This window comes from Toxorhynchites rutilus, chromosome 1 (assembly GCF_029784135.1).
Source record: "Toxorhynchites rutilus septentrionalis strain SRP chromosome 1, ASM2978413v1, whole genome shotgun sequence".
NCBI classification, from domain to species: Eukaryota; Metazoa; Arthropoda; class Insecta; order Diptera; family Culicidae; genus Toxorhynchites; species Toxorhynchites rutilus.
The window spans coordinates 175,352,518-175,379,197 of NC_073744.1; the positions used below are offsets into that span (position 1 = coordinate 175,352,518).

The 26,680-nt window shown below is 39.5% G+C and overlaps 1 protein-coding gene across 2 annotated transcripts in view; it reads left to right on the forward strand.

Annotated features, from left to right (window-relative positions):
- The first annotated feature begins 389 nt into the window (after positions 1 to 389).
- Positions 390 to 26,680, forward strand: part of LOC129763158 (low-density lipoprotein receptor-related protein 2) — a 166,508-nt gene continuing 140,217 nt past the window's right edge. For both annotated transcript variants that reach the window (XM_055761965.1, XM_055761967.1), the window contains exon 1: positions 390 to 1,450. The gene's annotated coding sequence lies outside the window, so the exon portion shown is untranslated. The remainder of the gene's footprint in view (positions 1,451 to 26,680) is intronic.

Consider the following 26,680-nt stretch of genomic DNA (forward strand, 5'->3'; position numbering starts at 1 on the left):
TACCAAGTGTTCTTCGAGTGATTTCTCCGTTGCCCCTTGAGCTTTTTTTCATCGCTATCGCCTGAGAGCCGGGCAAAAATAGAAAGTTCTGTGGCAGGCAAAAGAGATGACTCAACAACCAACCAGCACCAACAACCGCGAGACCAGTTTGCGTGTCGTAATCTACGAGAAAACCTCAGAATTCGAAAGAAGACTTTCTCGGAGCAAGCGACGAACCCTTGCCCCGGCGAACGTTTGATTCCACCTTCGCAGCCACAGAGCCACAGGGGCACTCATTCTCTCACTCCCATTTGTCACTCTCAGTCACTCGCGCGCCCCGTCAAGTCGATTCAGCGCTTTTTCCGCGAGTTGTGGGTCCCTCCAGCGGGTGGCCTCGATCGAGGCTGTGGCGGATTCAGTCGCTCTCGAGAGCGTGTCGGAGACGGTTGTGCTTTTTATTTCGTGCGAGGTTCGTGTAAGAGTTGCTTACCTGTTGAGTGGTTGATTGGTTCCCCGTTCCTCTCCATTCCGTTCCTGTGACTTAGTAACGTTGTCATTACTACATACATACACTAAAGGAGGGGTAGTGATTGAGGAAGAGAGTGTGTGATGCTAACCGAGTACTGGCATCATTATTAGTGGTATTATTTTTTTTTATTGGGATTACGATTATCGTATACTACCACCAGCAGTATACGAGTACCACTACTAACGTTGATCGCTATTAAGCCCGCCCGCGGGGGATATCGAGGGGACGGAAGAGTTGAGTTATCTTTTCCGCCAGTGTTTGCTGTCTCCTCCGTCGCAATAGTTGGATGCTTTTTGTACCCCCATCCCTGTGTTTGCGCTGCTCTGTGGATGCTCTTTACATTCAAATTTGTGACGTGTAAGAATAAGAAAGAAAAAGGAAGCGAAGAAGAGTGATTCGTGTAATTGAGGCTAAGAAGATCGGGCAGAGCGCGAAGGGAAGCATTGTAAAAAATCGTCGTCGACAAAAAAAGAGGAAAAAATCACAAAGTGCACTCCACCGCGATCGCGCGTATAAAACAGCAACAAGAGAGAAAAAGTAGAAAAAAGAAGGGTAAGAGGAAAGGGTCAGGTGTATGTGCGACGCGTTTCTCGTCGCGCGTCTTGCGTAGTGTGTGTTTCTCTGTGTGTGTGTCGATGTATGTATGCCGCGATATAACAACGTCGTGGAATTAGAGAAGAATAGGCTAAATGGATATATTCTGCTGAAGACGACGTCGCCGACCGCGCAGGAGAAAGAGGGATAGAGTGAGAAGGCGAGACGAATAAAGTGTGAAATTTGTTCAACCCGGCAACCTGTGGACTGTGGATTGGACGGACGGTGCGTGGTGCGGTTCGGATGTTCAATTAACGGACCTCGCTGGAAAGGAAACACGGCACGAAGACGACGACGACGACGACAACGATATCGAATCTGCTGTGAGGATACAACGACACGTAGACGGTAATGAAACCCATAGTCGTAGTCGTATGAGAAAAGATGACGATCTTCAGATCGTCCACATAGCGGCTAAGGTACTGTGCAAAGTGCGACGACGGCAATGGATAGCTTAGCGGACGGCATAATTTCTTTCAATTGCGCATTATTGTGTCACTTTATGTGGCACTGACTTCGTTTCTATGAAGGCTTGTTTTCATTAAATATTTTGACAAGCTTAGCTTCGGATTAAAGGTTGCCCTATCTTGGCCAGAAGTGTGGTTTGGAATTTTTGTTTGAAGCCCAAGACGTGGGAAAAGAAATGTTTCAGTTTTTGTTTACGCAGCGCACTCATCGACCTTTCGAGTTACCATGTTTAGAAAACCTCAATCAAACCTAATCTTGAGAGTTCGATCACCACTCGCTCCGATCGGCCGGTTGACCGCTCGAACGGCTTCGTTCGAGCAACGATGAATGGTTTCATTTTACTGGTGGGAAGTGAAAACTGGGTCCTCTTCACTCTCCATCAGGCAGTGGCAGCGCGAGGCCCTTTCACTACGTTTCGACTGATATGACTGGAATGGAGTTTCTCACATGGCGTTGCTTATTTTGGAGCCCACTGTTAGGATTCCTCTGTGACTTTCAATCTAAGCTGCGTTGATCAACTTCAAGTGAGCCTCAAGGGCAGGTTGTTGTGTTCTTATAACTCTCCAGAGAGTTTTTCGAGATTTCTCTTGAATGTTTGCAAAATTCAATATGAGCGAACATTAATTTCTTAAATAGGAAACTCTGATAATGGTAGTTCAAAGAGTCGAGAATCGTGTTACTTGCCGGCTGATAACGGGATATGTCTTCTTAGGTCATGTAGTTTTTCGTCCCGAAATTCTTTTGGAACTGACGAATGTTATAGAGAATGCACACATTATGGTCTCCGAGTTTATCTTCGAAAAAATTAACATGTTTTACTTGTATACTAAAAATTGTACAGTAAAACAGGTTCGATCATTTTTCATTTGGGTTTCATATCAACAGGGTAATTTCTACAGAAAAAAAGATGATTGGCAGTTTTGTGTACATCCATTTGTTTACGCTCTGCAGCAAGCATGAGAGTCGTGCAGAAGCTTATTTTCTAACTAGATTTTAGAATTTTAAAATTAAGAAGTATGCAACAGTTCGAAGTGGATCGGTTATTTTTTTTTCTGAACCTTGAAAAGATTCAAGGTGTCTGGAAATGTCAATGTACGACACAATGGAGGCTGCAAGAGGACTGTCTGGACGAAAAACATGATTAAATTCGTTAGAGAGCAAATTAAACGACATCCGGCAAGGTCTGGTTGTTAGATGAGAAAATTACAGTAAATGTCTAAAAATTCGATGCATAGGATCCTCAGAGACGATCCTGAACTCCAATCGTACAAGGAATAAAGACTTCATGGCTCGATGGAGCGTTAAAAACATCTAGAGTCGAATGAAGCAAAAATCCTATGATCCAACACGGAGTATTGACGTGGGACTTCGCCTAACCGGAATATATGGGGGTAAAATAAAAACCTAAACACAGACCATGCAGGAAAAAATGAAAGATTTCGAATGCTTATAACTCGAACATTTCTTTATAGATCGGAAAGAAGTTTGCATCACTTGATAGGAAATATTTCTACGCATCTATCACAATTAATAAAATGTTATGTTTCGTGAGATACACAATAAAATAACTGTAAAATGTTAAACGCCATCCCTTACTCGATGGAGTTCATGGCACCTTTGATTGATTTTACAAGCATTTTGCTCTCCATAACTGGATACCTCTCTAACTCGATGGTCTCTAGGACATGGAATTAGGGAGAGTTGACTGTAAATGTAAATTGGGGAAACTTTTGCTCCTACCGACATGTTTTCCTTTACACAGCCACCCGAACCAAGGTACCTGTGAAAATTGACATTGCAAATACATGCAAGTTATGGGAACTTTTGTTGGTTGGTCTAACATGAAATCTGCGTTTAAAAAAAGTTGATGGGTCTCAGCCTAGGGGCACGGACGGGATTTTGTAGTGATTGCATTTGAATTTACTGCTTTCTTTATTCAAAATCTGTAATTTTTTTCTCTTTTGATACATGAAATAGAAGCCTTGAAAAAAACGTTTCCTGTATGAGCTTGTTTCCATTAAGCGGGTTACATGAGATAACGTGATAGAATCCGGAACCACATTCTGTTCAAAAATGTACACACAAACACCATTAAAGCCATTACTACCCTTTTCTTCTGTTTTTTCAATTATGTAGAAGAAGAAGATTTGTACATTGAGTGTTCTATGGCCATGAGCAGGGCTGCCAACTATTTTTTTGAAAAATCAGGGAGAATGAAAAAAAATCAGGGAAAATCAGGAAAGCTCATATTGGGTTGTCCGGAAAGTTCGTGCCCATTTTTGAGAAAACAAAAGTATTATTTTTTAATTTTATATGCACAGTGTTGTTTTGCAATCAATGTCCAGTTGCGAGCAGTATTTGTGGGAATGTATCGACTGGTTGCTTGGTAGAAGCTCACAATACAGAATTCCTCTCCAATACCACCTGAACCAGATCATATATTTTTTTAAGGTGAAGACCGGGTCAGTCGGATTGTTTCAAATGACCCGTTTTCATCACCCGCCACGATTTGCTTTGAAAAAAATCGACGCATAGATGAAACGCACAAGTCGTAACGATTTACGTAACCATGTTTCAACTGATGCATATGAATGGAGATTTTAAACATATGTGGTGAGCTGCTAATTCATTTGTCGTGTCTCACGGATCCTTCTTGCAACTTCTTGCTTTACAAACAATTTAATATATATTCTTCAAGAAATGAAACACTTTTTAATAATAATTACAGTTTAATAAAAAAAAGATGTTATACTTGGATGTTATTTGCTGCGAAAATGTAATGAAACCTGTATCGTTTTTATTTTACTGTACATTAATTTTTTACTGTACGTACATAATTTTTGGTCGCGGTCCTTTCATCGTTTCCGTTCCTATTCTGTTTCTAATCTTCGTTTTATTGGGATTGAATTATGTTTCTTATAGATTATATTTCTTTCACGTTACCTTCAAAATTTAAAAAATGTCGACACTGTACTTTCGAAAACGCGAACAGATAGAGTATAATCGAAAGAAAGAGTAAGCATTATATAAACGCGTACCGGAAAGCTTTTTAATGTAGACTATTATGACAGGTCTTATAAACAACCAGCAATACTCCCAGTATATTTATGTGGATTTTTTTCTGATTTAGTAAAAAGTAAAAAATCAAGAAAAATCAGGATCATTTTATAAAAATCAGGGAAAATTGAGTGTTTGTCAGGATATCAGGGAGCGTGCCAAAAAGTCTGGGAAATCCTGAATAATCATGAAGGTTGGCATCTCTGGCCATGAGTGGCATCGTGGGAAGTTCGTGTAGCTGCTGTAGTGAACTGATCTCATTGGGTGCTAAGTAGGGAAAGGAAAAGAGAATGGACAAATGCATTCGAGGAAGTAAAGCGGGCTTCTCAGGAAGACATATAGGGGTAGTGGGGGGAAAGTGGTTACCTGCTTGTTTGGTAGTATAACTATTGACGATTGACACCGTATTGATAGTCACTTTATGTTGAAGAATTTCATGATTTTTGAGTCACCCTATACTTCAGTGGAGCTGTCGTATGTCAAAATATAAATAAAAACAAAAATCGCTCTCTCGGTAGCCATTCGGCCGTAGTTTGTGCGTTTCGAATTTAACGAATTTCTAGAGAAATTTAGCTTATTTGACCTGATGTTTCAAACAAATCAAATGTTTGTACAGCTGTTCACATATCATAGGAGAGGTGAACAGATATTTTGTTCGATGTCACCGATTATTTCGCATAGAAATTACTTTTTTGTTTGGAGTCAAAGTGGTCAGTGGAGGATTACTACTGACAATGTCCTGTTTCCAAAAGCTGTTATACCTTATCACCTTCTGCTATTAAAGGGATCTCTTTTGTGGTTTTGACCCAGGAAAAATATACCACACCAACCAAAACCAAGCCTCATTATGAAAAACGTTACGTGTTTCCTACTACGTTTTTGTACGTGTGAGAACATTTCAATTACGACTCTAGATGAATAGGCCTACCTCATTTCATATATGTATAGTAGGACGTTCAATAATGATTTGAACGAATTTGGACAAGAAAACACGCATATATCTATCTCTTCAAGCATGATATGTGCGAGTGACCACTTTGCCCCCCACAGGTGACCACTTTACCTGCTCACTAAAAAAATATTCGATTTTTGAACCTTTTTTCTAAAAATGGAAAACGTACTATATTGAGATCGCTCTACTCAAGCTATTACAATCTGATATGCGTGAGTATACCATTTCGACCTTCCGAGATCATCGCTCCATTGATTCTGCCAACTGATTAATGCCTATTATCGGCAAATGGAGAATAATTCATAATAAGCATCGATTAGTTTGTATTTTCAATTTCGATCAATCAGAATGAGGTATTTCTGTTTGGAGATTTTTCGATTGTTTGTTAGCTAGATTCACATAATATATTATGTTCTTCATTGTGATAAATTGTTATGGAGGACTCAGATCGATTGATGCAAAAACCTCGTAAAAATCATCAGGAAATAACTGGGCAATAATTGTAAGTACATATGGGCCGCCGCTTGTGTCGTCAATTTCGACCAATCAGAACTGAGTATTTCCGTTACGATAGGGGTTGAGATTTTTCAATTGTTCGATAGTTAGTTTCATAACATATATTGGTTAGAAGCGAATGCCACATTAGAAAAGTCTCTACAAAAATGAAAATAGAAAAAAAAAACATATATTATTTTATTCAATCAAAAAAATTGTAATGGAGTGCTGAAATCGATTGACGCAAAAATCTCATTAACACGTTAAGCCTCGCGTCGGTTCCTAGGGGTAGAGATGTCGGTTAATCGTTCGATTAATTCAAATGATCGAATATCTGAAATTATAATCGAGTACTTTTGTATCGAATAATTTAAAATCAAAATATGAATACATCGAATAATTGTCATCGTAATCGCGATTAATGAAAGAAGGAATCTTTCTCAAGGTTAATTTTTAGGTTAAGGATTAGGCTATATAATTTTTTTATCCAACATTCTTTTATCCAACCAACCCGATAGACCACGCGACCAGAATGACAACGTGATACGTGATTATTACAAGAAATAAATACTATCTCGATTAATTGAATATTGAAAGACAATTATTCGAATGAATCAAATATTGAAAAATGCTCCGAACGATTAATCGATAATCGAATAAATGAAAAATTTAGACATCACTACCTAGGGACCGACGTTGAGCTTTTTGGTAGGAAAGTGCTGACTGACTGGGACTGACAGTTACAAAATAAGAAAATAAAAATATATACGGATTGTTTTCGGATATTTTACAAAATGTAACTACTTTTTAGTCGAATTTCTGACTATTTTCTATTTATACAATGAGTAGCTTTGGGAACTGGGACCGACACTGATATTTTTGCAAACGCTCGTGATGCGGACTGAATGGAAAGTGCAGCAAGAAAAAAATCGGAGCCAACGTATTAAACCATCATGAAATGACTTATCAATAAGTGTTTGAAATTGGACAACTGTCACGATACGATCGATTTTCGTTTTTCAATTTCTATCCGAAAGACGTAATCCTACATCAACTAACTCAAATGCGAACCCCTAACCCACTACTTAGTTTTGAAATTTCCTTGAGCGTTTCTTGGTCTTCTTGGCGTTACAGTTCGATACAGCTTGTGCCTTGAAATTTCTCGAACTACCACAATTTTTCTTTGGTCATGTAGAATTGGAAAACTCCTGTCACTCTCGACACGTCTCTCGATGAAAATTTTTGGTTCTGGTCATCACGAATGAGTTTAGGGCTAGTCGCCTTTGCTTTTCTGTCACTTTCGGGTTCCCTGTCGATGGGAACCAGACATTCTCCAAATCGCATCAGAACATTTTACGTTTGAGATAATTCTGCAGTTTGACTAAAGCCGGGTTCAGACGGTACGAGTAAGCATACGAGTCGGTCTAGTCAGTTACTGTAGTGCAGCTACTCACACCAGTTAGTGTCATGTGTAATCCGGCGTGCGAGCTACCTCATTTTTTTTTTGAATTTACTCGCACTCGCATCCCTCAAAACGTCAAAAACAGAATCAGGGATGGCAAATGTCATTTCTTTACATTTTTTTTTCCAAAATATATATTTTTATCAAGGCTCATATGGCGTTAGCCTCACGGGGCCGGGAGTCCAATACTTTGACAATTTTTCTTATTATCTATGTTAGTAATATGTAACCGATTACTCGCGGTTGGCTCGAGGTTAGTATTACAAGTGTTTTCGTAATTAGGATATTGTTGTCTCCAATGCTCTGTACCTGTGCCCGACACGGGATACTTCCTATTGGGATGCAACTGACCATTAATCAGCAACGCCCCCCTAGTCTGTAACCCATTTCTAGCGTGGTGCATCTTTCTCGACTCGAGGAATCCAGGATAGAATGGTCACTAGCCGGCGCAATCATCAGCTCGTGTAGAGTTGTCATGAGCGGTACAACCTTTGGCTCTTGTTGAATGTTCAGTGGACTGCACAACCTTTGGCCCGTGTATCTGTAAAGAGTGTGTGTATGTATTGCCGCGACTAAGTAAAAGTTTATCGATCGGATAGGAGGGATATGAAACGGGGACACAACGAAAGAAACATCATTAAACGTTGACATCGGCGTTTCTGAGGAACAGGTATAGATGAAGCAGAAGATCAGGATCCCGGCTACCTAAGATATCCCGGACGGGGATATCCGATTGTCTGCCTTGTGCTCTCAGTGCTCTAGAGAGCTAAGAGCGAGCAGCATGGAACCGGATACACGACCAGACAACATGCTCGATGTCGTGGTAGCCATCGCCACAATCACAAAGATTGTTTGCTGCGAGCCCAATGCGATAGAGATGCGCGTTTAGGTTGTAGTGATTGGACATAAGCCGAGATATCACGCGAATGAAATCACGACCTACATTCAATCCCTTGAACCATGCACTCGTCGAGACTTTAGGGATAATCGTGTGTAACCAACGACCGAACTCATCTTCACTCCACATGCGCTGCCAACTTACGAGTGTGTGCTGACGAGGAATGTGAAAAAATTCGTTATAAGCAATTTGCCTTTCAAAAAGTGTGCCTTCTGAAGCACCCACCTTAGCTAGCGAGTCCGCCTTCTCATTCCCCGGAATCGAACAATGAGAGGGAACCCATGCTAAGGTAATCTTGAATAATTATTCGACCAAAACACTCAATAGTTGTCTTATTATTGTTAGGAAATAAGATGAGCGTTTATCAACTTTCATTGAGCGGATTACCTCTATTTAGCTGAGACTGTCTGAAAAAAATTAAATAATGGTCGATGGGCAGTGTTTCAATGATCCCTAGAGCATAGTATATCGCACCCATTTCAGCGACATACACGGAACAAGGATCTTTGAGTTTGAAAGAGGCACTGGAATTTTCATTGAAGATACCGAAGCCAGATCTAACTTTCCCATATTTTTCCGAAAATATCGACGGAATAACATTGGATCGTAGATGATCTTGGATTCCATGGATTTTTTGTCGCATGGACAGATCAAAAATGACAGAGGAATTGCAAAAGTATGGGAAGCAAACTTGGTTGGAGATGCCTTGTGAAGGGTGCACGTCGTGGGTAAGGTACTCATGGTATAAAGACATAAAACTTGACTGAGGAGTCAGCTGGAGTAGATTTTCGAAGTTATCAATCACCAATGGATTCATGATCTTGCAACGGATGAGAAATCTGTAAGATAATTCTGTGAACCGAAGAGTAAGCGGGGGTACTCCTGCCAATACTTCGAGACTCATCGTATGTGTCGAATGCAAACACCCCATGGCTATACGCAAGCAACGATATTGTATCCTCTCCAGCTTGAGAATATGAATCCTGGCAGCTGATCGGAAGCAAAAACTGCCATATTCTAACACTGATAATATCGTTGTTTAGTATAACTGAATGAGGTCTCCTGGATGGGCTCCCCACCATGTTCCGGTTATTGTTTGGAGAAAATTGATTCTTTGCTGGTATTTCTGTTTCAAATACGCAATGTGTATTCCCCAGGTACATTTAGAGTCAAAATATACTCCAAGGTATTTGAAAAACATTTCTTTACATTCTCTATTTTTAAGATATTTGAAAATTTGCGAAGATATTTATAGACAAAAAAAGTATTGTTCTAAGAAACAGAATACATATTCGATTTAAAAAAGTACACGTTCATTCATTATTTTAATTTTTGACACGTATTTATTCCACCTCCAAATCTACTATCATTTTCATTCCCAAATTGGTACACGAAGCTGCTGGCAAGGCGAAATAAATAAAATTTAAAAAAATCTTTTAGACTGCCATTACTGCTACTGCATCATATACTTCCGGAATTATCTTAGCTATAGATACTTTCGAAATTCTAAAAAATATCGACAACAATCTGAACGATATTCCAGAAGAAAGGCACATCAACGTCGTTTGTTAATTTCTCTCTTGCAGGTAAACTCATGAGTTACCTAATAGAACCCAGGATCAACTTTTAAATGTAAGGAACCAACTTCAAATTTTGTGTTTTTAATTAATTTTCCAAAAATGCATGATAAACTGGATTGTTTCTATCAGCCAAATTGAAGCTCTCCAACCACTCTACAGTTCCTTCCTTGACACCACACTATTATCCTTCTTGTTATCTTCCACTAATTTAAATGTGTTCACAACATAATTGTATGCAAATTTTCCTCAAATGAAAGCATCGTGCGCCCTTTTTGAATTTTCAGTTCAGTCATTTTAAGGCAAAAAACCGGTCTCAAGGAAAAGTTCAATAATTCTTTCGTAGTTAAGATTTGATCATCAGCGTGGAAGTTTTTTTATGATCCCCTATCTCTTAAAATTTTTCGGATCAGCTACCTAATAACCTATATATAATAATATTATTTTAAACAGATATAATAGTTTTCGATATTTCATTCAATTTATGAGAAATTTTTCTCAATAGTTTGAACATTTAAAAAAAAAATAATAGTAGGTTAATAAATTTCTCAAAAAAAAAATGTTTCAATCGGGCAACAGGCTTCAGGGCCATTTTTGGAAAAAATGAACAAAATTTCAATAAAATGGGGAGGATTGGGGCAGCGGAGGATTAATTTGGCGTTGAATTGCTCTCTGGTAAACTGTGATGTTTTGATAAGGGTTTAAGTGGAGGAAAACTATAGAGCAATACAAATAACTTATCGTGCAAGATTAGTAAAAAACTATTGAGTTGTGAATTTTTTGATGTTTTTTCCCCACGGGCATTTTGGAAGCTATTTAGACACTCAATGCATGATGGTCAATAAGCAGTTGAAAAATAAAAAAATATATATGGATATTGAAAATATTTTTAATAAGGTATTAGTACCCTTTGAAACTATTGCGGAAAAGGTTTCTATTGCGCTGATGACTAAAAGTGAATTGATCGTGTGAATGAACAGACATTTCCTGTGGCGAAATGTCGAAAATGTTTTGAGTGATCTTTGAAACGCTGTAACTCTTTTATAAAATAATGCATTCGTCAAAGCATCAACTGGACCATGTATTAAATATTTCCAAGATTGCGATGAGTAGATTTGACCATCGATTTGCTGTGCGTTCATTATTTCATGAAATATTCTTAATTCGAAATCAAAGGATAATTTTTCATTTGATAGAGAATACCTCTGTAGTAAATAGTTCTACTGAAACTCTCTATGAACCAAATGGACGCGAAATAATCATGTTGATTGGGTTGCTTTTAAGCATATATTCTCAAAATCTAGAGAAACTTTGAAAACAAACTATAAACGCTTTAACTTTTCTTGCAAAGTATTTTATCTACAACACATATACACATCACACACTAGAAATTTGTAGCTTGAAAATGCTGTATTTTTTTATCTTAATGTCATCGTTTATATCGAAGATACAGGCGTTCCGAAATCTCTGAAAAATTTCGACCTTTTACTCCTCATCCTTTGTCAACTGAGGATCTATAGATATCAGTACATGCTTCCTACTTTGTCTTTTCTTTTTTTGAAATTCTTTTAAAAGGTAGAAAAAGAGTCTATGTATATAAAATCGTTCTGTTCGTTTTTGTGCGCTTCAAAAACTCGAGCTCTGATGGAGCTCATATTATAACACAACATACGAGCCACATCAGAAATTATTGTTGCTACTGCCAACGCCTCAAAAAGCTTCAAGATTTCCAGATGAAATGAGCATACTTCTGAAATAAATCTGTGAAAGTAAATTAACTTTCTAGTATTGAATATGTATTCTATGTGACAGCAACACAATTCTTTGCATGTGTTCAAAAATCGTGAGCTTAAATTGTATCTGATAGTGATTTTAAATCTATTTAATTTTATTCGATTGGCTTTGCTCAGGATCAATCCTTGGAATTTTGTAATTTATATTCGGATGCGGATTGTTCAACTGGATATTGCGCGTTTCCGTGTTGACAAACCAGCTAGCCTTTATATCTTCGAAGATAATAGAAAAACACAGTATTACAAGTATTTAAATTAGAGGCGAATGAACTGAAAGTTTAAAGTCTTTTAAAAACAAAGAACAAAGAACATACAAGTATTTCAAAATTAAACTCATATGGAATATTTGCTTTGTTTTACTACTCATTTTTCTGTCATAAAACACCAATGAGCCACGGCAAACGTGGCAGGGTTCAGCAAGTAAAATTTGAAACAAAATAAACTTAAATGGAATTGAAATTTAATTCATGCGCAATTAAGTTATTTCCTGAATTATTCTAATAAAATCAAGAAAAATATCCACGTGGACAACAAGGGGAGGGGTATGAAAATGTCCACGCTTGTTCACGGAGGGGGAGGGGGGAGTTTAAAATTGTGCTTTTTCTGTCCACGTGGTATGTGGACAGCCCCTATCTAGTTTCTCGTCAGCAGCTCACACTGTGTGAACGGACAAGGCGGGTCAACCAATTGTCAAGCGAGTTCACCGGCCCAGTAGCTGCTCACTGTCAGCTACTTCTTCTTCTTCTTGGATGGTACTAACGTTCCAGAGGAACTTTTGCATTCTCAACATAGCACTACTTGCGTCATTTTTATAAGTAGTACTTGGTTGAGATTTCTATGCCGAATAACACGCCTTGAATGTAACTCTGGAGTATCAAGCTCTAGAATATGCGTGAACACAGTGCAAGCCGGAAGAATTTTCATTGACGAAAAATATTCCGACCAGAACGGGAATCGATCACGAACCTCCGGCCTGGTAGTGTGGGACGCTAACCACTCGACCACGGGAGCACAGCTACTAGCAACGTATAAATGGGCCTTAACTCACCAGTGGATAGTCTGATAACAACTGTCTACTGTGATTCGGTACACTCATAACATAGTTCAGTGAAATTATGAAAATATTTTACTCAGAATCAAAGACAACTTTGTTGTGTGTCTGGATTGTTTTCGTGTTCAACATTCAGGAAAACTGGAGCAAATAATTATGGCGAAATCAGAAACTGAACCAAAGCGATATTTAGAAGTGGAATTGACATTCGATGCAGCGATTCTTGAAGAAAAAAAATGTCAATTGATGCAAAACACTATCTAACTAAAGAAGGCTACCACTTGTGCTTCGAATTGAAAATCTTTTTCATCATTCTATATTTCCCATTCGCGAAAGTCGTAATATAACCCCACAATCGAGTACACAGAAGCAGAAACTCATTTGCATTCTGTCACATGACACCCGATCAGCTCTCGATGGCGTCAGTCTTCTCTTGGGGTGCAGAGATTTATGCAGTTTTCGAGTCTCAAGTCTGGCGACGTGTCATATTCCGAGGCGGCTAAAAACAATTCATGACTCACTGTGATTGGGTTTTTTTCCGAATTTAATTGTAGCGTGGCTTAGTTTGCACACATCGGGCCAAAATATTCGATTACAGGAGGGTTCACGAATTAAAAAACACGCACATTTCATTCTGTGTTAATTTTTCGCTTATTACCGTTTGAAAGAAACCGAATTAAGTCAACTTTCGCTCGTATCTACATAAATTCATTCAAATCGCTTCGCAAATTTCGACAGCTCCGGGAGGACCCAATTTCGTTCCACTGTTTTGATCAATGTGATCAAATTTTTTGTTTTACAAAGCAAATAGGCGCACATGTTGAGCGAACTCCTCGGGTTGGAACCGGGCCGCAAGCTGCTAGTGCGAATGTTTAGCGCAAACAGGTACGAGGAGAAAATCAACTCTCTTCCGCTGCGTTGCGTGGCTATTTGCTGATTTCGAATGAGCGAAACCCCAGGTAGGGAGTTGTGACGTATTCCTCACATCAAGGAAATCGCGGTCCGACCACAAGACAAGACCGTGGTCGCTATTTTATCTTTTCTCCTCTGCGGTGCTGGAGCTGCTGAGGCACTACATTTCAAACGATATGAGGAAACCAGTTTTGCCTCACATGGGCTGTCTTAGCGAAGATGTGCTCCTAATCTACATATCGAGATATGCGAGAGAAAGGCGTTTGACAGCTGTGGGTTGGTTGAATTTCAAGTGTTTCAGGCGAGAATGTGCAACATAACCTGCAAAGTGGCGCTTTTTTTTGCCACTCTTCGAGTGGACGCTTGTTTTCAATATAAAATATGACTGCTGGTGTAATTTTCTCTTGTGCAATTTTGAAAAGGAAATCCTCCGTCAATGGGTATAATTTCCGTCCACCGAGCTGCTGCTGCACTCATTATTGGTGCAATGCGCTACAATGTTGAGATCCTGTGTCGAGTGCCATACCTGTCTACTCATGATTTCATTACCATTAGTTAAGATTTCTCGATCTACGTGGTTTACCTCCCAGGGGGAAGACCACGAAAACCGGGGGCTAAGGAAGCCCATAAAAGTGACGTTTTATTATTTTTATTTCGAGGTTTTTCTTCGCATCCTCTCGAACTCTCGAAGTGTTGTATATTATTTGCATTTCGACTTCAGCTTCTGCCTGCTCATCGTCATTATCGCCCTCCCCTCCTCAGTAGCAGTGGTGGCTACATCATCTCTTGATGGGGATCAGCGCAATGATGAAGCAACATCATCTCCGAGCTGCGGTGTGGTCATTTGGCGAAGTCCATCGTTCCCCCGGGCCGGCCGGGGAAAGAACCTAGCGACGTAATGGGTAAATCTCGTAACGCTATTATTACGTGATGGTTTTTTTTGCGTTCTCAGCCCGATCGAAGCTACTGGACAATAGGGAACCGAATTTTATCTGGGCACCATTGTGTTACAGGTACGTGTGTGGTGCGTTGAAAGTGGCTGTCTGAGTCGAAAATCATGGCAGTAAGTTTCTTTCTGATGATGATTATCAGAAAATTAGTTACTACTTCTGGTGGGGGGTTCCAAACGTAGATGTAGACATGTGATTGACACCCCAATTCAGCTTGAGTGAAGCAATTTTCAACAGCTGGTCGTTGAACCTGACAGAACTGGAATGTTTTCCGAGCATTCAACCGAGAAACAGTAGCGTCACAAGAGAAACGCGATAGTCATAAATTTCAGCGCTGAAAGCGCTAGTTTCTACGGATATAATCTTGAGACACTGTTCACAGTTTCGCGATTTCATCCAAACTAACTGATAAAGATTCGTCACTGAGGGGCCAGTTGAGGCCGATAGAGGCAAAACAGCCGAGTCATTGACATGCGAGATCGTTGCGAAGCTAAATTTAGTGAATTCGACCATTTATGATCACGTGAAACACGTTGGTTTGATTATAAAACCAGTAAAATCTGATTTACATATTCTCAAAGGAAGAAGATTTTTCTCATCGCATTGATGGCTGATACATTGAAAGTAAATTTTCATAGGTCAATGTAGAAACCCGTTTTTGAAGCTATTGAAGCGACTCACCACTGGGGACGAGAAATGGTTTATCTATGATAGTGTTAAACGCAAGAGATTACACAGGTATGCGAAAAACATTTTTAAGAAGTGTTTTAGTTATTAGACATATCACTTTTTCCGACAATTTAGGTAACTTTTACGCTTGTGTGTCTAAAGACGACATTCCATCTAAAGGGTGTGTCACATCAAATTGCATCACGGAAAAAACGCTGTAGAAATTTAATTTTTAGGAATTATATCTTCAGCTTTCGCTTATAATCAGATAAGAGTGTATAGATCACGTTGGCCATGCTTCACAGCCATTTTTTCATAAATTTGGAAAAATGTCGTCGAACGAAAAAGAGCGTCGTGAATTAATCCTGCGCACTCATTTCGAGAATCCGGAGTTGTCACATCGGGACATCGGTAAGATGCTGGGAATCGTCCAATCCACGGTCAGCAGAGTACTAAAACGATACATCAAGAGCCTAACCATCGACCGGAAGGTGAAGAACGGCAAAAATGGATGCTCCGTCAGTGAAAAAGATCACAAGCGCGTAGTTAAGCAGTTTAGACGTGATCCGAGAAGTTCGGTCCGGGATGTCGCCAATAAGCTGAATTTGTCAAGTTCATTCGTCCAGCGGACCAAGCAGCGGGAGGGCCTGCGTACATACAAGGTTCAGAAGGCTCCTAACCGCGACGAAAGGCAAAACATGGTGGGGAAGACGTGAGCCCGGAAGCTGTACACCGAAATGCTGACGAAGCCGCATTGCCTGGTAATGGACGACGAATCCTACGTCAAAGCGGACTTTCGTCAGCTGCCGGGCCTGTTGTTCTTCTCCGCAGAGGACAAATTTAGCGTTCAGGAGGAGATTCGCAAGCAGAAACTATCCAAGTTTGCCAAAAAGTAAATGGTGTGGCAAGCGATCTGCTCTTGCGGAAAGCGGAGCGCCCCCTTCGTGATGACCGGCACGGTAAACGGGCAGGTTTACCTTAAGGAGTGCCTACAGAAGCGCTTACTACCTCTATTGAAGCAGCACGAGGGCCCGACCATCTTCTGGCCGGATCTCGCTTCGTGCCACTATTCAAAGGACGTGTTGGAGTGGTACGAAGCCAACGGGGTCACCTTCGTGCCAAAGGAAATGAACCCGCCCAACGCGCCGGAGCTTCGCCCAATAGAGAAATATTGGGCGATTATGAAGCAGGCCCTCCGGAAGAACCCAAAAGATGTCAAATCGGAGGCGGACTTAAAGAGAAAATGGATTTCTGTTCAAAAAAAAATACAACCTGACGTTGTACAGAACCTTATGGTAAAGAGGAAGGTGCGAGCATACGGGCTTGGGCTCGAAGTATGAATAAAAAGAAAATGCCAAAAGTTGTTTAATAGTTTTTATTTTACTGTCTAAAATTTTCAAAAGGATCGGTCTACTGGGCGAATTTCTACAGCGTTTTTTCCGTGATGCAATTTGATGTGACACACCCTTTATTCAACATGCTACATACTACGGTGGTAGACATTCGTTTAGCCGCACCCTATTTTTCCTCAATATTTATAAAAATAAGTCAATTCTTTATGCAGTTTTGCTCATAAAAGACGATTACTGTTTATTTTATCCAATTCATTCTAAAAAAAGTATAAATTCACTTTTTGTTTTCTAAGTAATTCAAATATGTGGAATCAGGGTGCACATTTGTTTAGTCGCATCCTAAAATTTCAATAAAAGAAAATTTGTGCGGCAAATTTCGAGTCCAATCGGTAGCTAATATTTAGTATGTCCACCTCCATTTCGGATCACTTTGAAAACTCGATTTGGCATCGAGTCAGACAGCTTTTAAAGTGTTGCCATATTGATTGTAGCACAACATTCCTGAATAACTGCCTTGAGACTGGAAATGTTGTCAAATTGTCATCCGTTTGCATAGACCATCCCGGCCAAGATTCTCCATAGCGGAATGTCCTTCTCGGCAAACCATGCCTTCGATTGCTTGGAAACGTGGATCTATGCATAATCCTGCTGAAAAAACGAAATCCTCGGTAGCCTTTTTCTCAATATGGCCAATCAAAACATCCTCCAGTAATTGAAGATTCTTTTCGGAGTTCTTTCGGGTGAAAATGAAACAAACGAGAAGCTTGCTGTGATAGGAAACGGCTGTCAAACTTCCGCCCCCAAAGTTTCGCTTCGATCTCACGACATGCCGTTGACTTAAATTGTACCAATAGCAATTGTAACAGTCCGGACCATCCAAATTGAACTTTTTTCGCCGGAAAATACAACATTTCTCCATTCCAGTTTCTATTCCATGTATTGCCGGGCGAAAATGAGATGGTTCTGCTTATGCGTGGCGGTCAGTTTCGGCTTCCCTTGAAATTTCTTCCACATGATGTTTGGTGACTCATTCAAGATGCGCGCAATATGCCTCTTCGTTACTGGAACAACCGATTCTGCCTTAATGTATGAGCAGGACATCGTTTCCTGGTTGCTTCGTGTCTCATTCGACCTTTAAGACTCAAAGTAACTTTGATGTTCCCATTTGTTGGTCGTTGTATCCCATATTTCTGGCACTATTTAAAGAAATTCTGTACCTCTCTCTCAGATCGACCAATTTTTGTTACGATCGAGCGATTAGGAAACTTTTGTCTTTTGTCTATACCTTTATTATTTTCCGTCAATAAAATACCTTTCGCCATTTCTTTAAATTCTACGTAAATCACTAATCTGATCAACTTCTTACGTTGCACATCTAATATTTATCTTGTAAATTGAACATTTTATACCCTGCGGCTAAACGTATGTCTCGGAAAAAACGACGTTTCAATGTTTATATCCATCAATGCGGCCTTGTGTGTGTGTGATTGTGACGCACGTCCTTTCAATAAAAGTGACTTAAATATACTATCACTACAGCAAATAAATATCCCGATAAAAGGAACATTCCTAGTTGTTTTGTAAGTGTTTCAAGTTTTTTCTTTCAAATGCGGCTAAACGAATGTCTATCACTGTACAAGTCAATGGTAAACAACATTGGATATGATACTTGTGCAACTTTTTATCTTATTTCCACATCAGCCACTACACAGCAGTATGCGAACTGCTCCAACATATCTGTTCTGATGCTTTTGTTTTTATGATCAAACATTCTGTTGTTCCACTATCGTGGTGAGTTATGCTAATCGTCAAAAAATGACGTACTTGCTCCATTATTATCGTGCTACACACGCCGCACGCCATTGGATAAGGCTGCTCGACAAGACCAATTGTGTCGTAAAAAGAGACTCTCAAATAAGCGAGAACCATTGACTTGTAGCATGTAGCATGTGGAATAGATGGAATTCCGCCTTAACAGTAGTCGGCCATCCTTGTAATGCTCCATCTTCTCTTGTATCTTCTTTCCGTTTTTCAAGAATATGATAGAAACGTTCGTCTCTTTGGAGTTCGAAACTCTTCTATTGAAGGTCTCAGACTTCCAGGGTGAAATGAAAAAATAAAACCATCTTTTCAAGAGTTTTAAAATGTTTGTATGTATGGAAGCAGACCTCACTATCCTCAGACTGAACATCAGCTTGGAATTGTACCCAAAAAACTAGAAGTGGGTTATATCTTTGATATAACCGCAAGGTGGACGTAGGACTAACGTTGACTTAGCAATCAACAAGTAACAAGCATATAAATCTTAGACGTTTCATCTTTCGAATAAAGTGATTATCACACCACTTCGTTTAGCCGGAAAAGAATTATTAACGTTCAAAGGAAACTCGATTCGATCGATTCCTCCTCGGAAAAAAATAAGACCCCCTTCCCAACAATTCCAACTTCCCAATAACGATGATCGATTGCAGCATTCGTAAACAAATAATTTTATAACGCTGCTTTTATAAATGTGATTTCTTCGATATGTAATGTAATATCCACTTTGATCATATCCACTACACCGTATCATACCATATCAAATCCATAGTCAATCCTAGTACAAGAGTACTCGCTGCTTGCATCTAATTATCTATCTTCTTCTTCTTTGTTTTTAAGAGGCTTTAAACTTTGCAGTTCATTCGCCTCTAAAAAAATATCTATGCCAATTTCCACTGGCTCCATGGTTTTGAAATCTGTGTTAGGGAAATATTCCGATTTGCAGAAACGCATGCGAGTACAAAAGTACCCGCAGTTCACATCTCTGTTTTGCAATGCCGATTTTCCCATGCTTCTTGATTTTGAACTCTGTGTTGCGGAAACATTCCAATTTGCGAAAACGAAAACGAGTACAAAAATACCCACTGCTTGCATCTAATTTGCTATGCCAATTTCCCCTGGCTCCATAGTTTTGAAATCTGTGTTAGGGAAACATTCCGATTTGCAGAAACGCATGCGAGTACAAAAGTACCCGCAGTTCACATCTCTGTTTTGCAATGCCGATTTTCCCATGCTTCTTGATTTTGAACTCTGTGTTGCGGAAACATTCCAATTTGCGAAAACGAAAACGAGTACAAAAATACCCACTGCTTGCATCTAATTTGCTATGCCAATTTCCCCTGGCTCCATAGTTTTGAAATCTGTGTTAGGGAAACATTCCGATTTGCAGAAACGCATGCGAGTACAAAAGTACCCGCAGTTCACATCTCTGTTTTGCAATGCCGATTTTCCCATGCTTCTTGATTTTGAACTCTGTGTTGCGGAAACATTCCAATTTGCGAAAACGAAAACGAGTACAAAAATACCCACTGCTTGCATCTAATTTGCTATGCCAATTTCCCCTGGCTCCATAGTTTTGAAATCTGTGTTAGGGAAACATTCCGATTTGCAGAAACGCATGCGAGTACAAAAGTACCCGCAGTTCACATCTCTGTTTTGCAATGCCGATTTTCCCATGCTTCTTGATTTTGAACTCTGTGTTGCGGAAACATTCCAATTTGCGAAAACGAAAACGAGTACAAAAATACCCACTGCTTGCATCTAATTTGCTATGCCAATTTCCCCTGGCTCCATAGTTTTGAAATCTGTGTTAGGGAAACATTCCGATTTGCAGAAACGCATGCGAGTACAAAAGTACCCGCAGTTCACATCTCTGTTTTGCAATGCCGATTTTCCCATGCTTCTTGATTTTGAACTCTGTGTTGCGGAAACATTCCAATTTGCGAAAACGAAAACGAGTACAAAAATACCCACTGCTTGCATCTAATTTGCTATGCCAATTTCCCCTGGCTCCATGGTTTTGAAGTCTGTGTTAGGGAAACATTCCAACTTGCAGAAACGCAAACGAATACAAAAGTACTCGCTGCTTGCATCTATTTTGCAATGCCGATTTCCCCTGGCTCCATTGTTTTGAAGTCTGTGTTAGGGAAACATTCATCCATTCAAGCGATCGTACCTCAATCGTTGCGCAATAATAACTGAGTGGATTTCCGAGCGGCACTCGCTTATATACCGATTGGTGTGATTTCAATAGCCTGTTTTGAAAGTAATTTTAGGGCTATTGAAACAAATGTATGTCGACCATATAATGCGTAGACATTTTATTTTTCGAATGAATTGTTTATCATACTATTTTGTTCAGTTGTTTAGGAGTTATTAACGCTAAAAATCTCGTTCTCCGACGTAACGCTTTCGTTTTCGAAAGTTTGAACTTACATCCCAGTATGGAAATGAAAGACGTAGTCCTATGTCCAAAAAAGTCCAAACGATGTGCAAAGTAGAAAACATGTAGAAAAAAGACACATACGAACGCATTTAAATAAAAATTAGAACAGAAGCGGGTCTCAAAGTATTTTTTTTTCAAAATTTTTAAATGCCAGAAAATATATTAATTTTTTTTGTACCGCATATTTATTTTTTATAATTACGTTTTTTGATGAAAAAATTGTTTGAAGATATTTATCGATACACCTTAGTATGAAGTACTTTCAGTATTTTTTCCATATTTTTGTCTCAAAGCTATTGAGACCGCGCGTGAAAAAAACGAGAAGGTGCATTTTTCACCATAGATCCTGTGGTGTACCATATAAGGACTCAAATATATGGAACTACTGCCAAAATGTTTTATTCAGTATTCTATACAATATTTTCCATACAGCTGGTGATTTGGTTTGAGGACACTTTTTACCCCCTTACCCAGCCAGACCCTTTGGAAATATAAAAAAAGGATTTTTTTGTACCGCGCAACACTGAAAAAAATCTGAAAAAAAAACAAAAATATCTAAAAAAGTCGTAGGAACATATTAAAATATGAATTAGAGAAGTACTGAATCTCTAAATCCCCAAAAAAAATTCAAAATTTCAATACTTTTTTTTAGTACTTCAATTTTTGATAATTTTTTTTTTGATTATTTTTCTTGATACACCGTAGTAAGATGCACATTCAGTATTTTTTTTTCAAATTTTTATCTCGAAGCTTTTGAGGATTGGCGTGAAATAAACGAAAAAGTACGTTTTTCACTATAGGTCCTACGTCAAACCACATAGGGGTTCAAATAAACCGCCAAAATTTCTTATTTAATATCCTACACAATATTTGCCATACAGCTGATGATTTGGTTTGGGGGTACTTTTTACTCCCTTACCCAGCCAGGCCCTTTGAGAAAAAGTTTGCATTTTTATGGGATATCCAGGATTTTTTCTCTAAATAGTCACACACCTGTATTATGGAAAAAGAATTGACTAGTCGTGCAGGGAAATTTTCCACCTCCGCGTATTGTCATATACGGAAGAATCAGCGCACAATAAATCACAAAATAAATAGTTGGTCAGGTTTTTTTTTATAACAAAAGATCTCCCGGTTGCAGGTTACGCATTATGATATCCTGCCATCGCGTATTCATACATACCATGGTATGAGACCGGATTTCGTTTTAGGAAAACACGTTTAATGTACTTAAATGAAGAACTGTACTTTATTCAAAGTATTTTCCATCAGTAGCTATATATTTTTTGACGTTGGACTACGTATTTCACTTCTGTAGCGGGGTGTAAGCTAAAAGTTTCGAAAACGGGAGCGTGACGCTTGGAGTGCCAGGTTTTGAACGTTAATACCTCTGAACGAAGTGGTATGATAATTTCATTCGAAGTACGTGAAGGACTGTTGCTGTGTTAATATGCCAAAATTTGGAGGAACTTAAAGAAGAAATAACTCGGATTTTCAACAGCATCGAAGTCATAATGTTAGAGTTGTGCATGAAGATTTTTGTTCACCGTTTAAAACGCGTTATCGAAAAAAGGAGTGATCACATCGGAAAAAACCTAAAATAATTTTTTTTTTTCGTTTTCAAAAATAAAAATCGGTTCACTTTTGTGGAAGTTATTGAAATTTGTTGCGTGAGCGTTCAAATTCCAATCCATTTTTCTTTGTACAGTTTACTATTTAAAATAAACAGGATTGATAATTAATGATTCTGGATCCTTCCTGACACTACAACACTTACAACCTCTTTGAAGTTCAGTTCAGTTCGTATAACATATGGTTATTCTAGAGCCACCATTTGGTGTATTGAATGAGTTAAATTTACGGATTTCTGAACAGTTACAAAAGTCCTACGTCAAGTTTCCGTCCGTGTCTCTAGGCTCAGAGCCTTCCAATTTTTCTTCTTTATTTTCAATTTCAAGATAGTTGTATTGCCTAAATAACTTCTGTATGTTACTACCGTCAGTTTGAACAAGAATATTGTGTGGTTTAGCTGCAGATTTTTAATATGTAGTAGTACAATAAAATTCCCATCAGGCATTCGTTTTTCATCATAAAAACTCGACAAGTTCAATATTAAAAAAAGTTATTTACATTTTAACGAATATACTTAAATTTCAATCGAATTCCCCATGTGACCATCATCCAAACCAGGTTCGTCTCATGGCAATTCCACACAAACTCAACCGATTAGAAAATCCCACTTCCGGAAGCGGCATTTACGCCTCTCGCTCTGTCGAACCCTAATTTCGTCAATTTGTCGCCAAACCGGCCGTCACAGCGGCGGGCGCACACACGCCATCTATAATCGAATCCCGAAGCCGTCGCAATGACGTTCGGGCCTCGGGCTACTGAAGACAACAACAAAACAAAAAACAAAAAACGCAACATGGACACGGACGACCTGTTTTCGCACATTTATAGCCCCGTCTCTCTGCGGCGGCGTGTAGGTATTACACTCCCCGAAGGCGGAAAAAACGAGAACACAAAAATGGCGCAACGACCAGTGAAACCGGGCACCGGAAGTATGCCGATATGATCAACAACAACGTGTCCACTGCTATCGATGGCAAGAGCAGCCGCCATCGTGGGTTTGGTATTTAGTTGAGCTGTTGTTATAGTTTTTTTTGTGAACGGTAACGTTCGATTAACTGCGAATTTCAGACTGCTGTGATTAGCGGTTGCTCGGATGAAAATTTCATCGGATGAATATCATTCATAGCGCATTGTTACACTGAGAGGAAAAGTGGCTCACCTTTCAACCTCTGATGTCAACATCGCCTGACAACTACGTCAACAATCCATCAAGTGAATAACAAATAGTTAACTTTAACACCAGGTGATTAAATGAAACATTAATTTTAACGGAAAACTCATGTTTGAACCCCACATACGCACATATTTTCTCTCTCAATGGCCCCAATCTGTTCGGTCGGTTGGATCGGCGATAACGAAGGTGTCAAATCAGTCAGTACCGGCGGTGACGGAGGTAACGTGATAAAATTCTTTCCACCGAACCGGGCGGCGCACGGAAACAATGAATAATGGGCTGGCGAAACTTTCCCAAATAATAGTTACGTGCTTGCGCGAACGGCCGGCCGTGTCCGTGTGTGTCCGCACACGCCATACACAAGCCACCATTTTAGCGCGGTGGTCGTGCGGCCACTCCGACTGGCAGCACTTTCGCTGCGAAACAATCGCGTTTGCGCGTTTCCATTTATTTATCTCGACGGTAGTCAGCTGAACAAAAGCTGCATCTTGAATGCATATAATTAGCGATGGCGATTGTAGCGACTTCGCCAGCGTGAGAAGCTTCATTCTCGACAGAATCCCCGGTTTGATAATTCCGGACGATAAGCTGCCACAGGTTCTCATTCATTTTTCATCGGCACGAACAACGATCGTGTGCACCCCTGCAGATGCAGTCCCAGTCCGAGGAAGATCGGCGATCAAAACTGCCACACGGAACCGTCACTCGAACACATGCCACCCATTTCCGCGCCAATCGACGCCAAAACCCTTTCGAAAGCAATCTATCCGGAGACCTTGGACGAAAGCGGGCGGATGGGCGGCCGTTTGTTTCATGTGTTGCATTCGACATGGAAAACAAGCTTTTCGCTTTCCTTCGCAACATGGCCATGAGCGTAAAAGATGGTGCGGAAATACATTCACTCGCTGCTGCTTACTTTTGCCCGCCTTTTTCGCTGGCCTGTCCAGTTTTTTTTCCGTCCATTTTCTGGCTCAAGATAGCATGGCTAGTCTGACGCGGGGAAATTTGATTTCTGGTGGAAGCTTAAATGGTTCGTTCGCGTTCGCACGGTCAATGGACCCGCTCGTTTCGAGAGTGTTTACTAGCCGCAATTTGGGAACCGGGAAAACGCATTTAATCGCAAGTGATTGTAATCGAACTTCCGCGGATGATTGTATCCGATGCAGTCGATATGAATGGGATTTTAATGGTTCTTCAATAAACAATTGCGTAATGAAACACACTTCCAAAAGAAACGAATCTCAGGAATCATTTTCTCGTGACTAAGACCCTAGGCGTGATACCGTCTTGAACCATCATACAAATAATATTTCCGATTGTCCTGTGTCCTGTGTCCTGTGTCCTGTGTACAATATCTTGATATCTTGATACGTTTGAATGTCATAAACATACATTTTAGCCGTCATAGGAGTTTCCCGGTCCCGATCTATCTATGCATGTTTCGGAAAGTTGTTGCAGCTACCAAAAGAAACATCATGACAAATCAGTGCATTTCATGAGAAAAAAAAGGAAGAAAGATCGTGATTTCTCCAGAAGAAGTTTAGGGGACGAAGTCACGGAAAGGGCATGTTTATCATTGATCCCAATGTCGAATTCACAATCGATCATTTTACAAGCTTCCTCCCAGTAAAGGGTGTAACTCACGAGTACAAAAATGTGTAGTGAATAAAACATCCCGTTAGTGTTATTATGTTTGGATTGGTAGCTTAAGAAGGTAAAGATTTGATGTTAATTCCAGACGGTTTTACTGTCTTGCGTTTTATTCCAAAGTACTCTGAGCAATGAAGAGTAACGTTTCTTGTAGTTCTAGTTGCGCTAACAACCGCAAAATTAAACTGGGTTGAAGAGGTCGTTTGGGGAGCACAGAATGATTGTGTCTATGGCCGGAACATTGATTTTTATTGGTTAATAATAAATAAATTGAGGGGCTTAGAATGCAAGGGGTGTAAGTGATTTCATCGATTTCTCTTCATCAACTTTTTCTTTCGTTAATAACTCTACTGCAAAAACATTCCCATGTGAGTTTGCTATAGAATCCGATAGCTGAGGTTCTGACCTATCTTCCACATTGTCAAATACAGTTGGAAATGAGTTTGGAGCTATAATCAAGGTTATGACCAAAAAAGAGAATCGATGTAGAGAAATCGATCAAATCACTTGCACCCCTTTCATTCTAAGCCCCTAAATTGAAATGTAAATAAAAATAAACAGATTGTCTAAAAACATAGAGCATTTTTTTGCGAATTCTGCCGCCCGCTGCCCCGATGTTCTCCGATTTTGTTTAAGGTGAAGGTGGAAGCTAGCCATTGTAGTAGTATAGGTAAACCCACGTGTAAAAATGGGGTAATAGTGTTTGTGAGAGAAGAGCGAAGCACATGTAAATAGATCAATTCACTTACCAGACTGTGTGGCGCTTCATTGACACTGACAATACTGATTATACGCGAGCGTAACATGAGCAAATTTATAACACATGCGAATTGGGCCTCTTTTGATATTAACAAGTTCTTCCGCATGCTGATAATTCCTTCATATTTTCCTTCGTTGGTCGAATTGTTTTCACATATTCACGTTGGAGAGCCTTAACTCTTCTCTTCGTTGGCCGAGACATTTTGATTGAACGTAGTACTTTTCCGTTTATTGTTTTTGAAAGCATAGGCAGCCGTGGCAGTGTTCCGAGTTCTGCAATACAATTTTCTTACCCAATGTTGAAGTTGCTAAAACTTACATTATAGACCCATTAAACGTAAAAATAATGATTGTATTGATATCAACACAATTTTATTCTATTGATTTTCATGATATGAAACGCTATGACTCAGGAATAACATTTTATTGAGTGGTTTTGATAGATGTTTCGATGGTGTTGTCT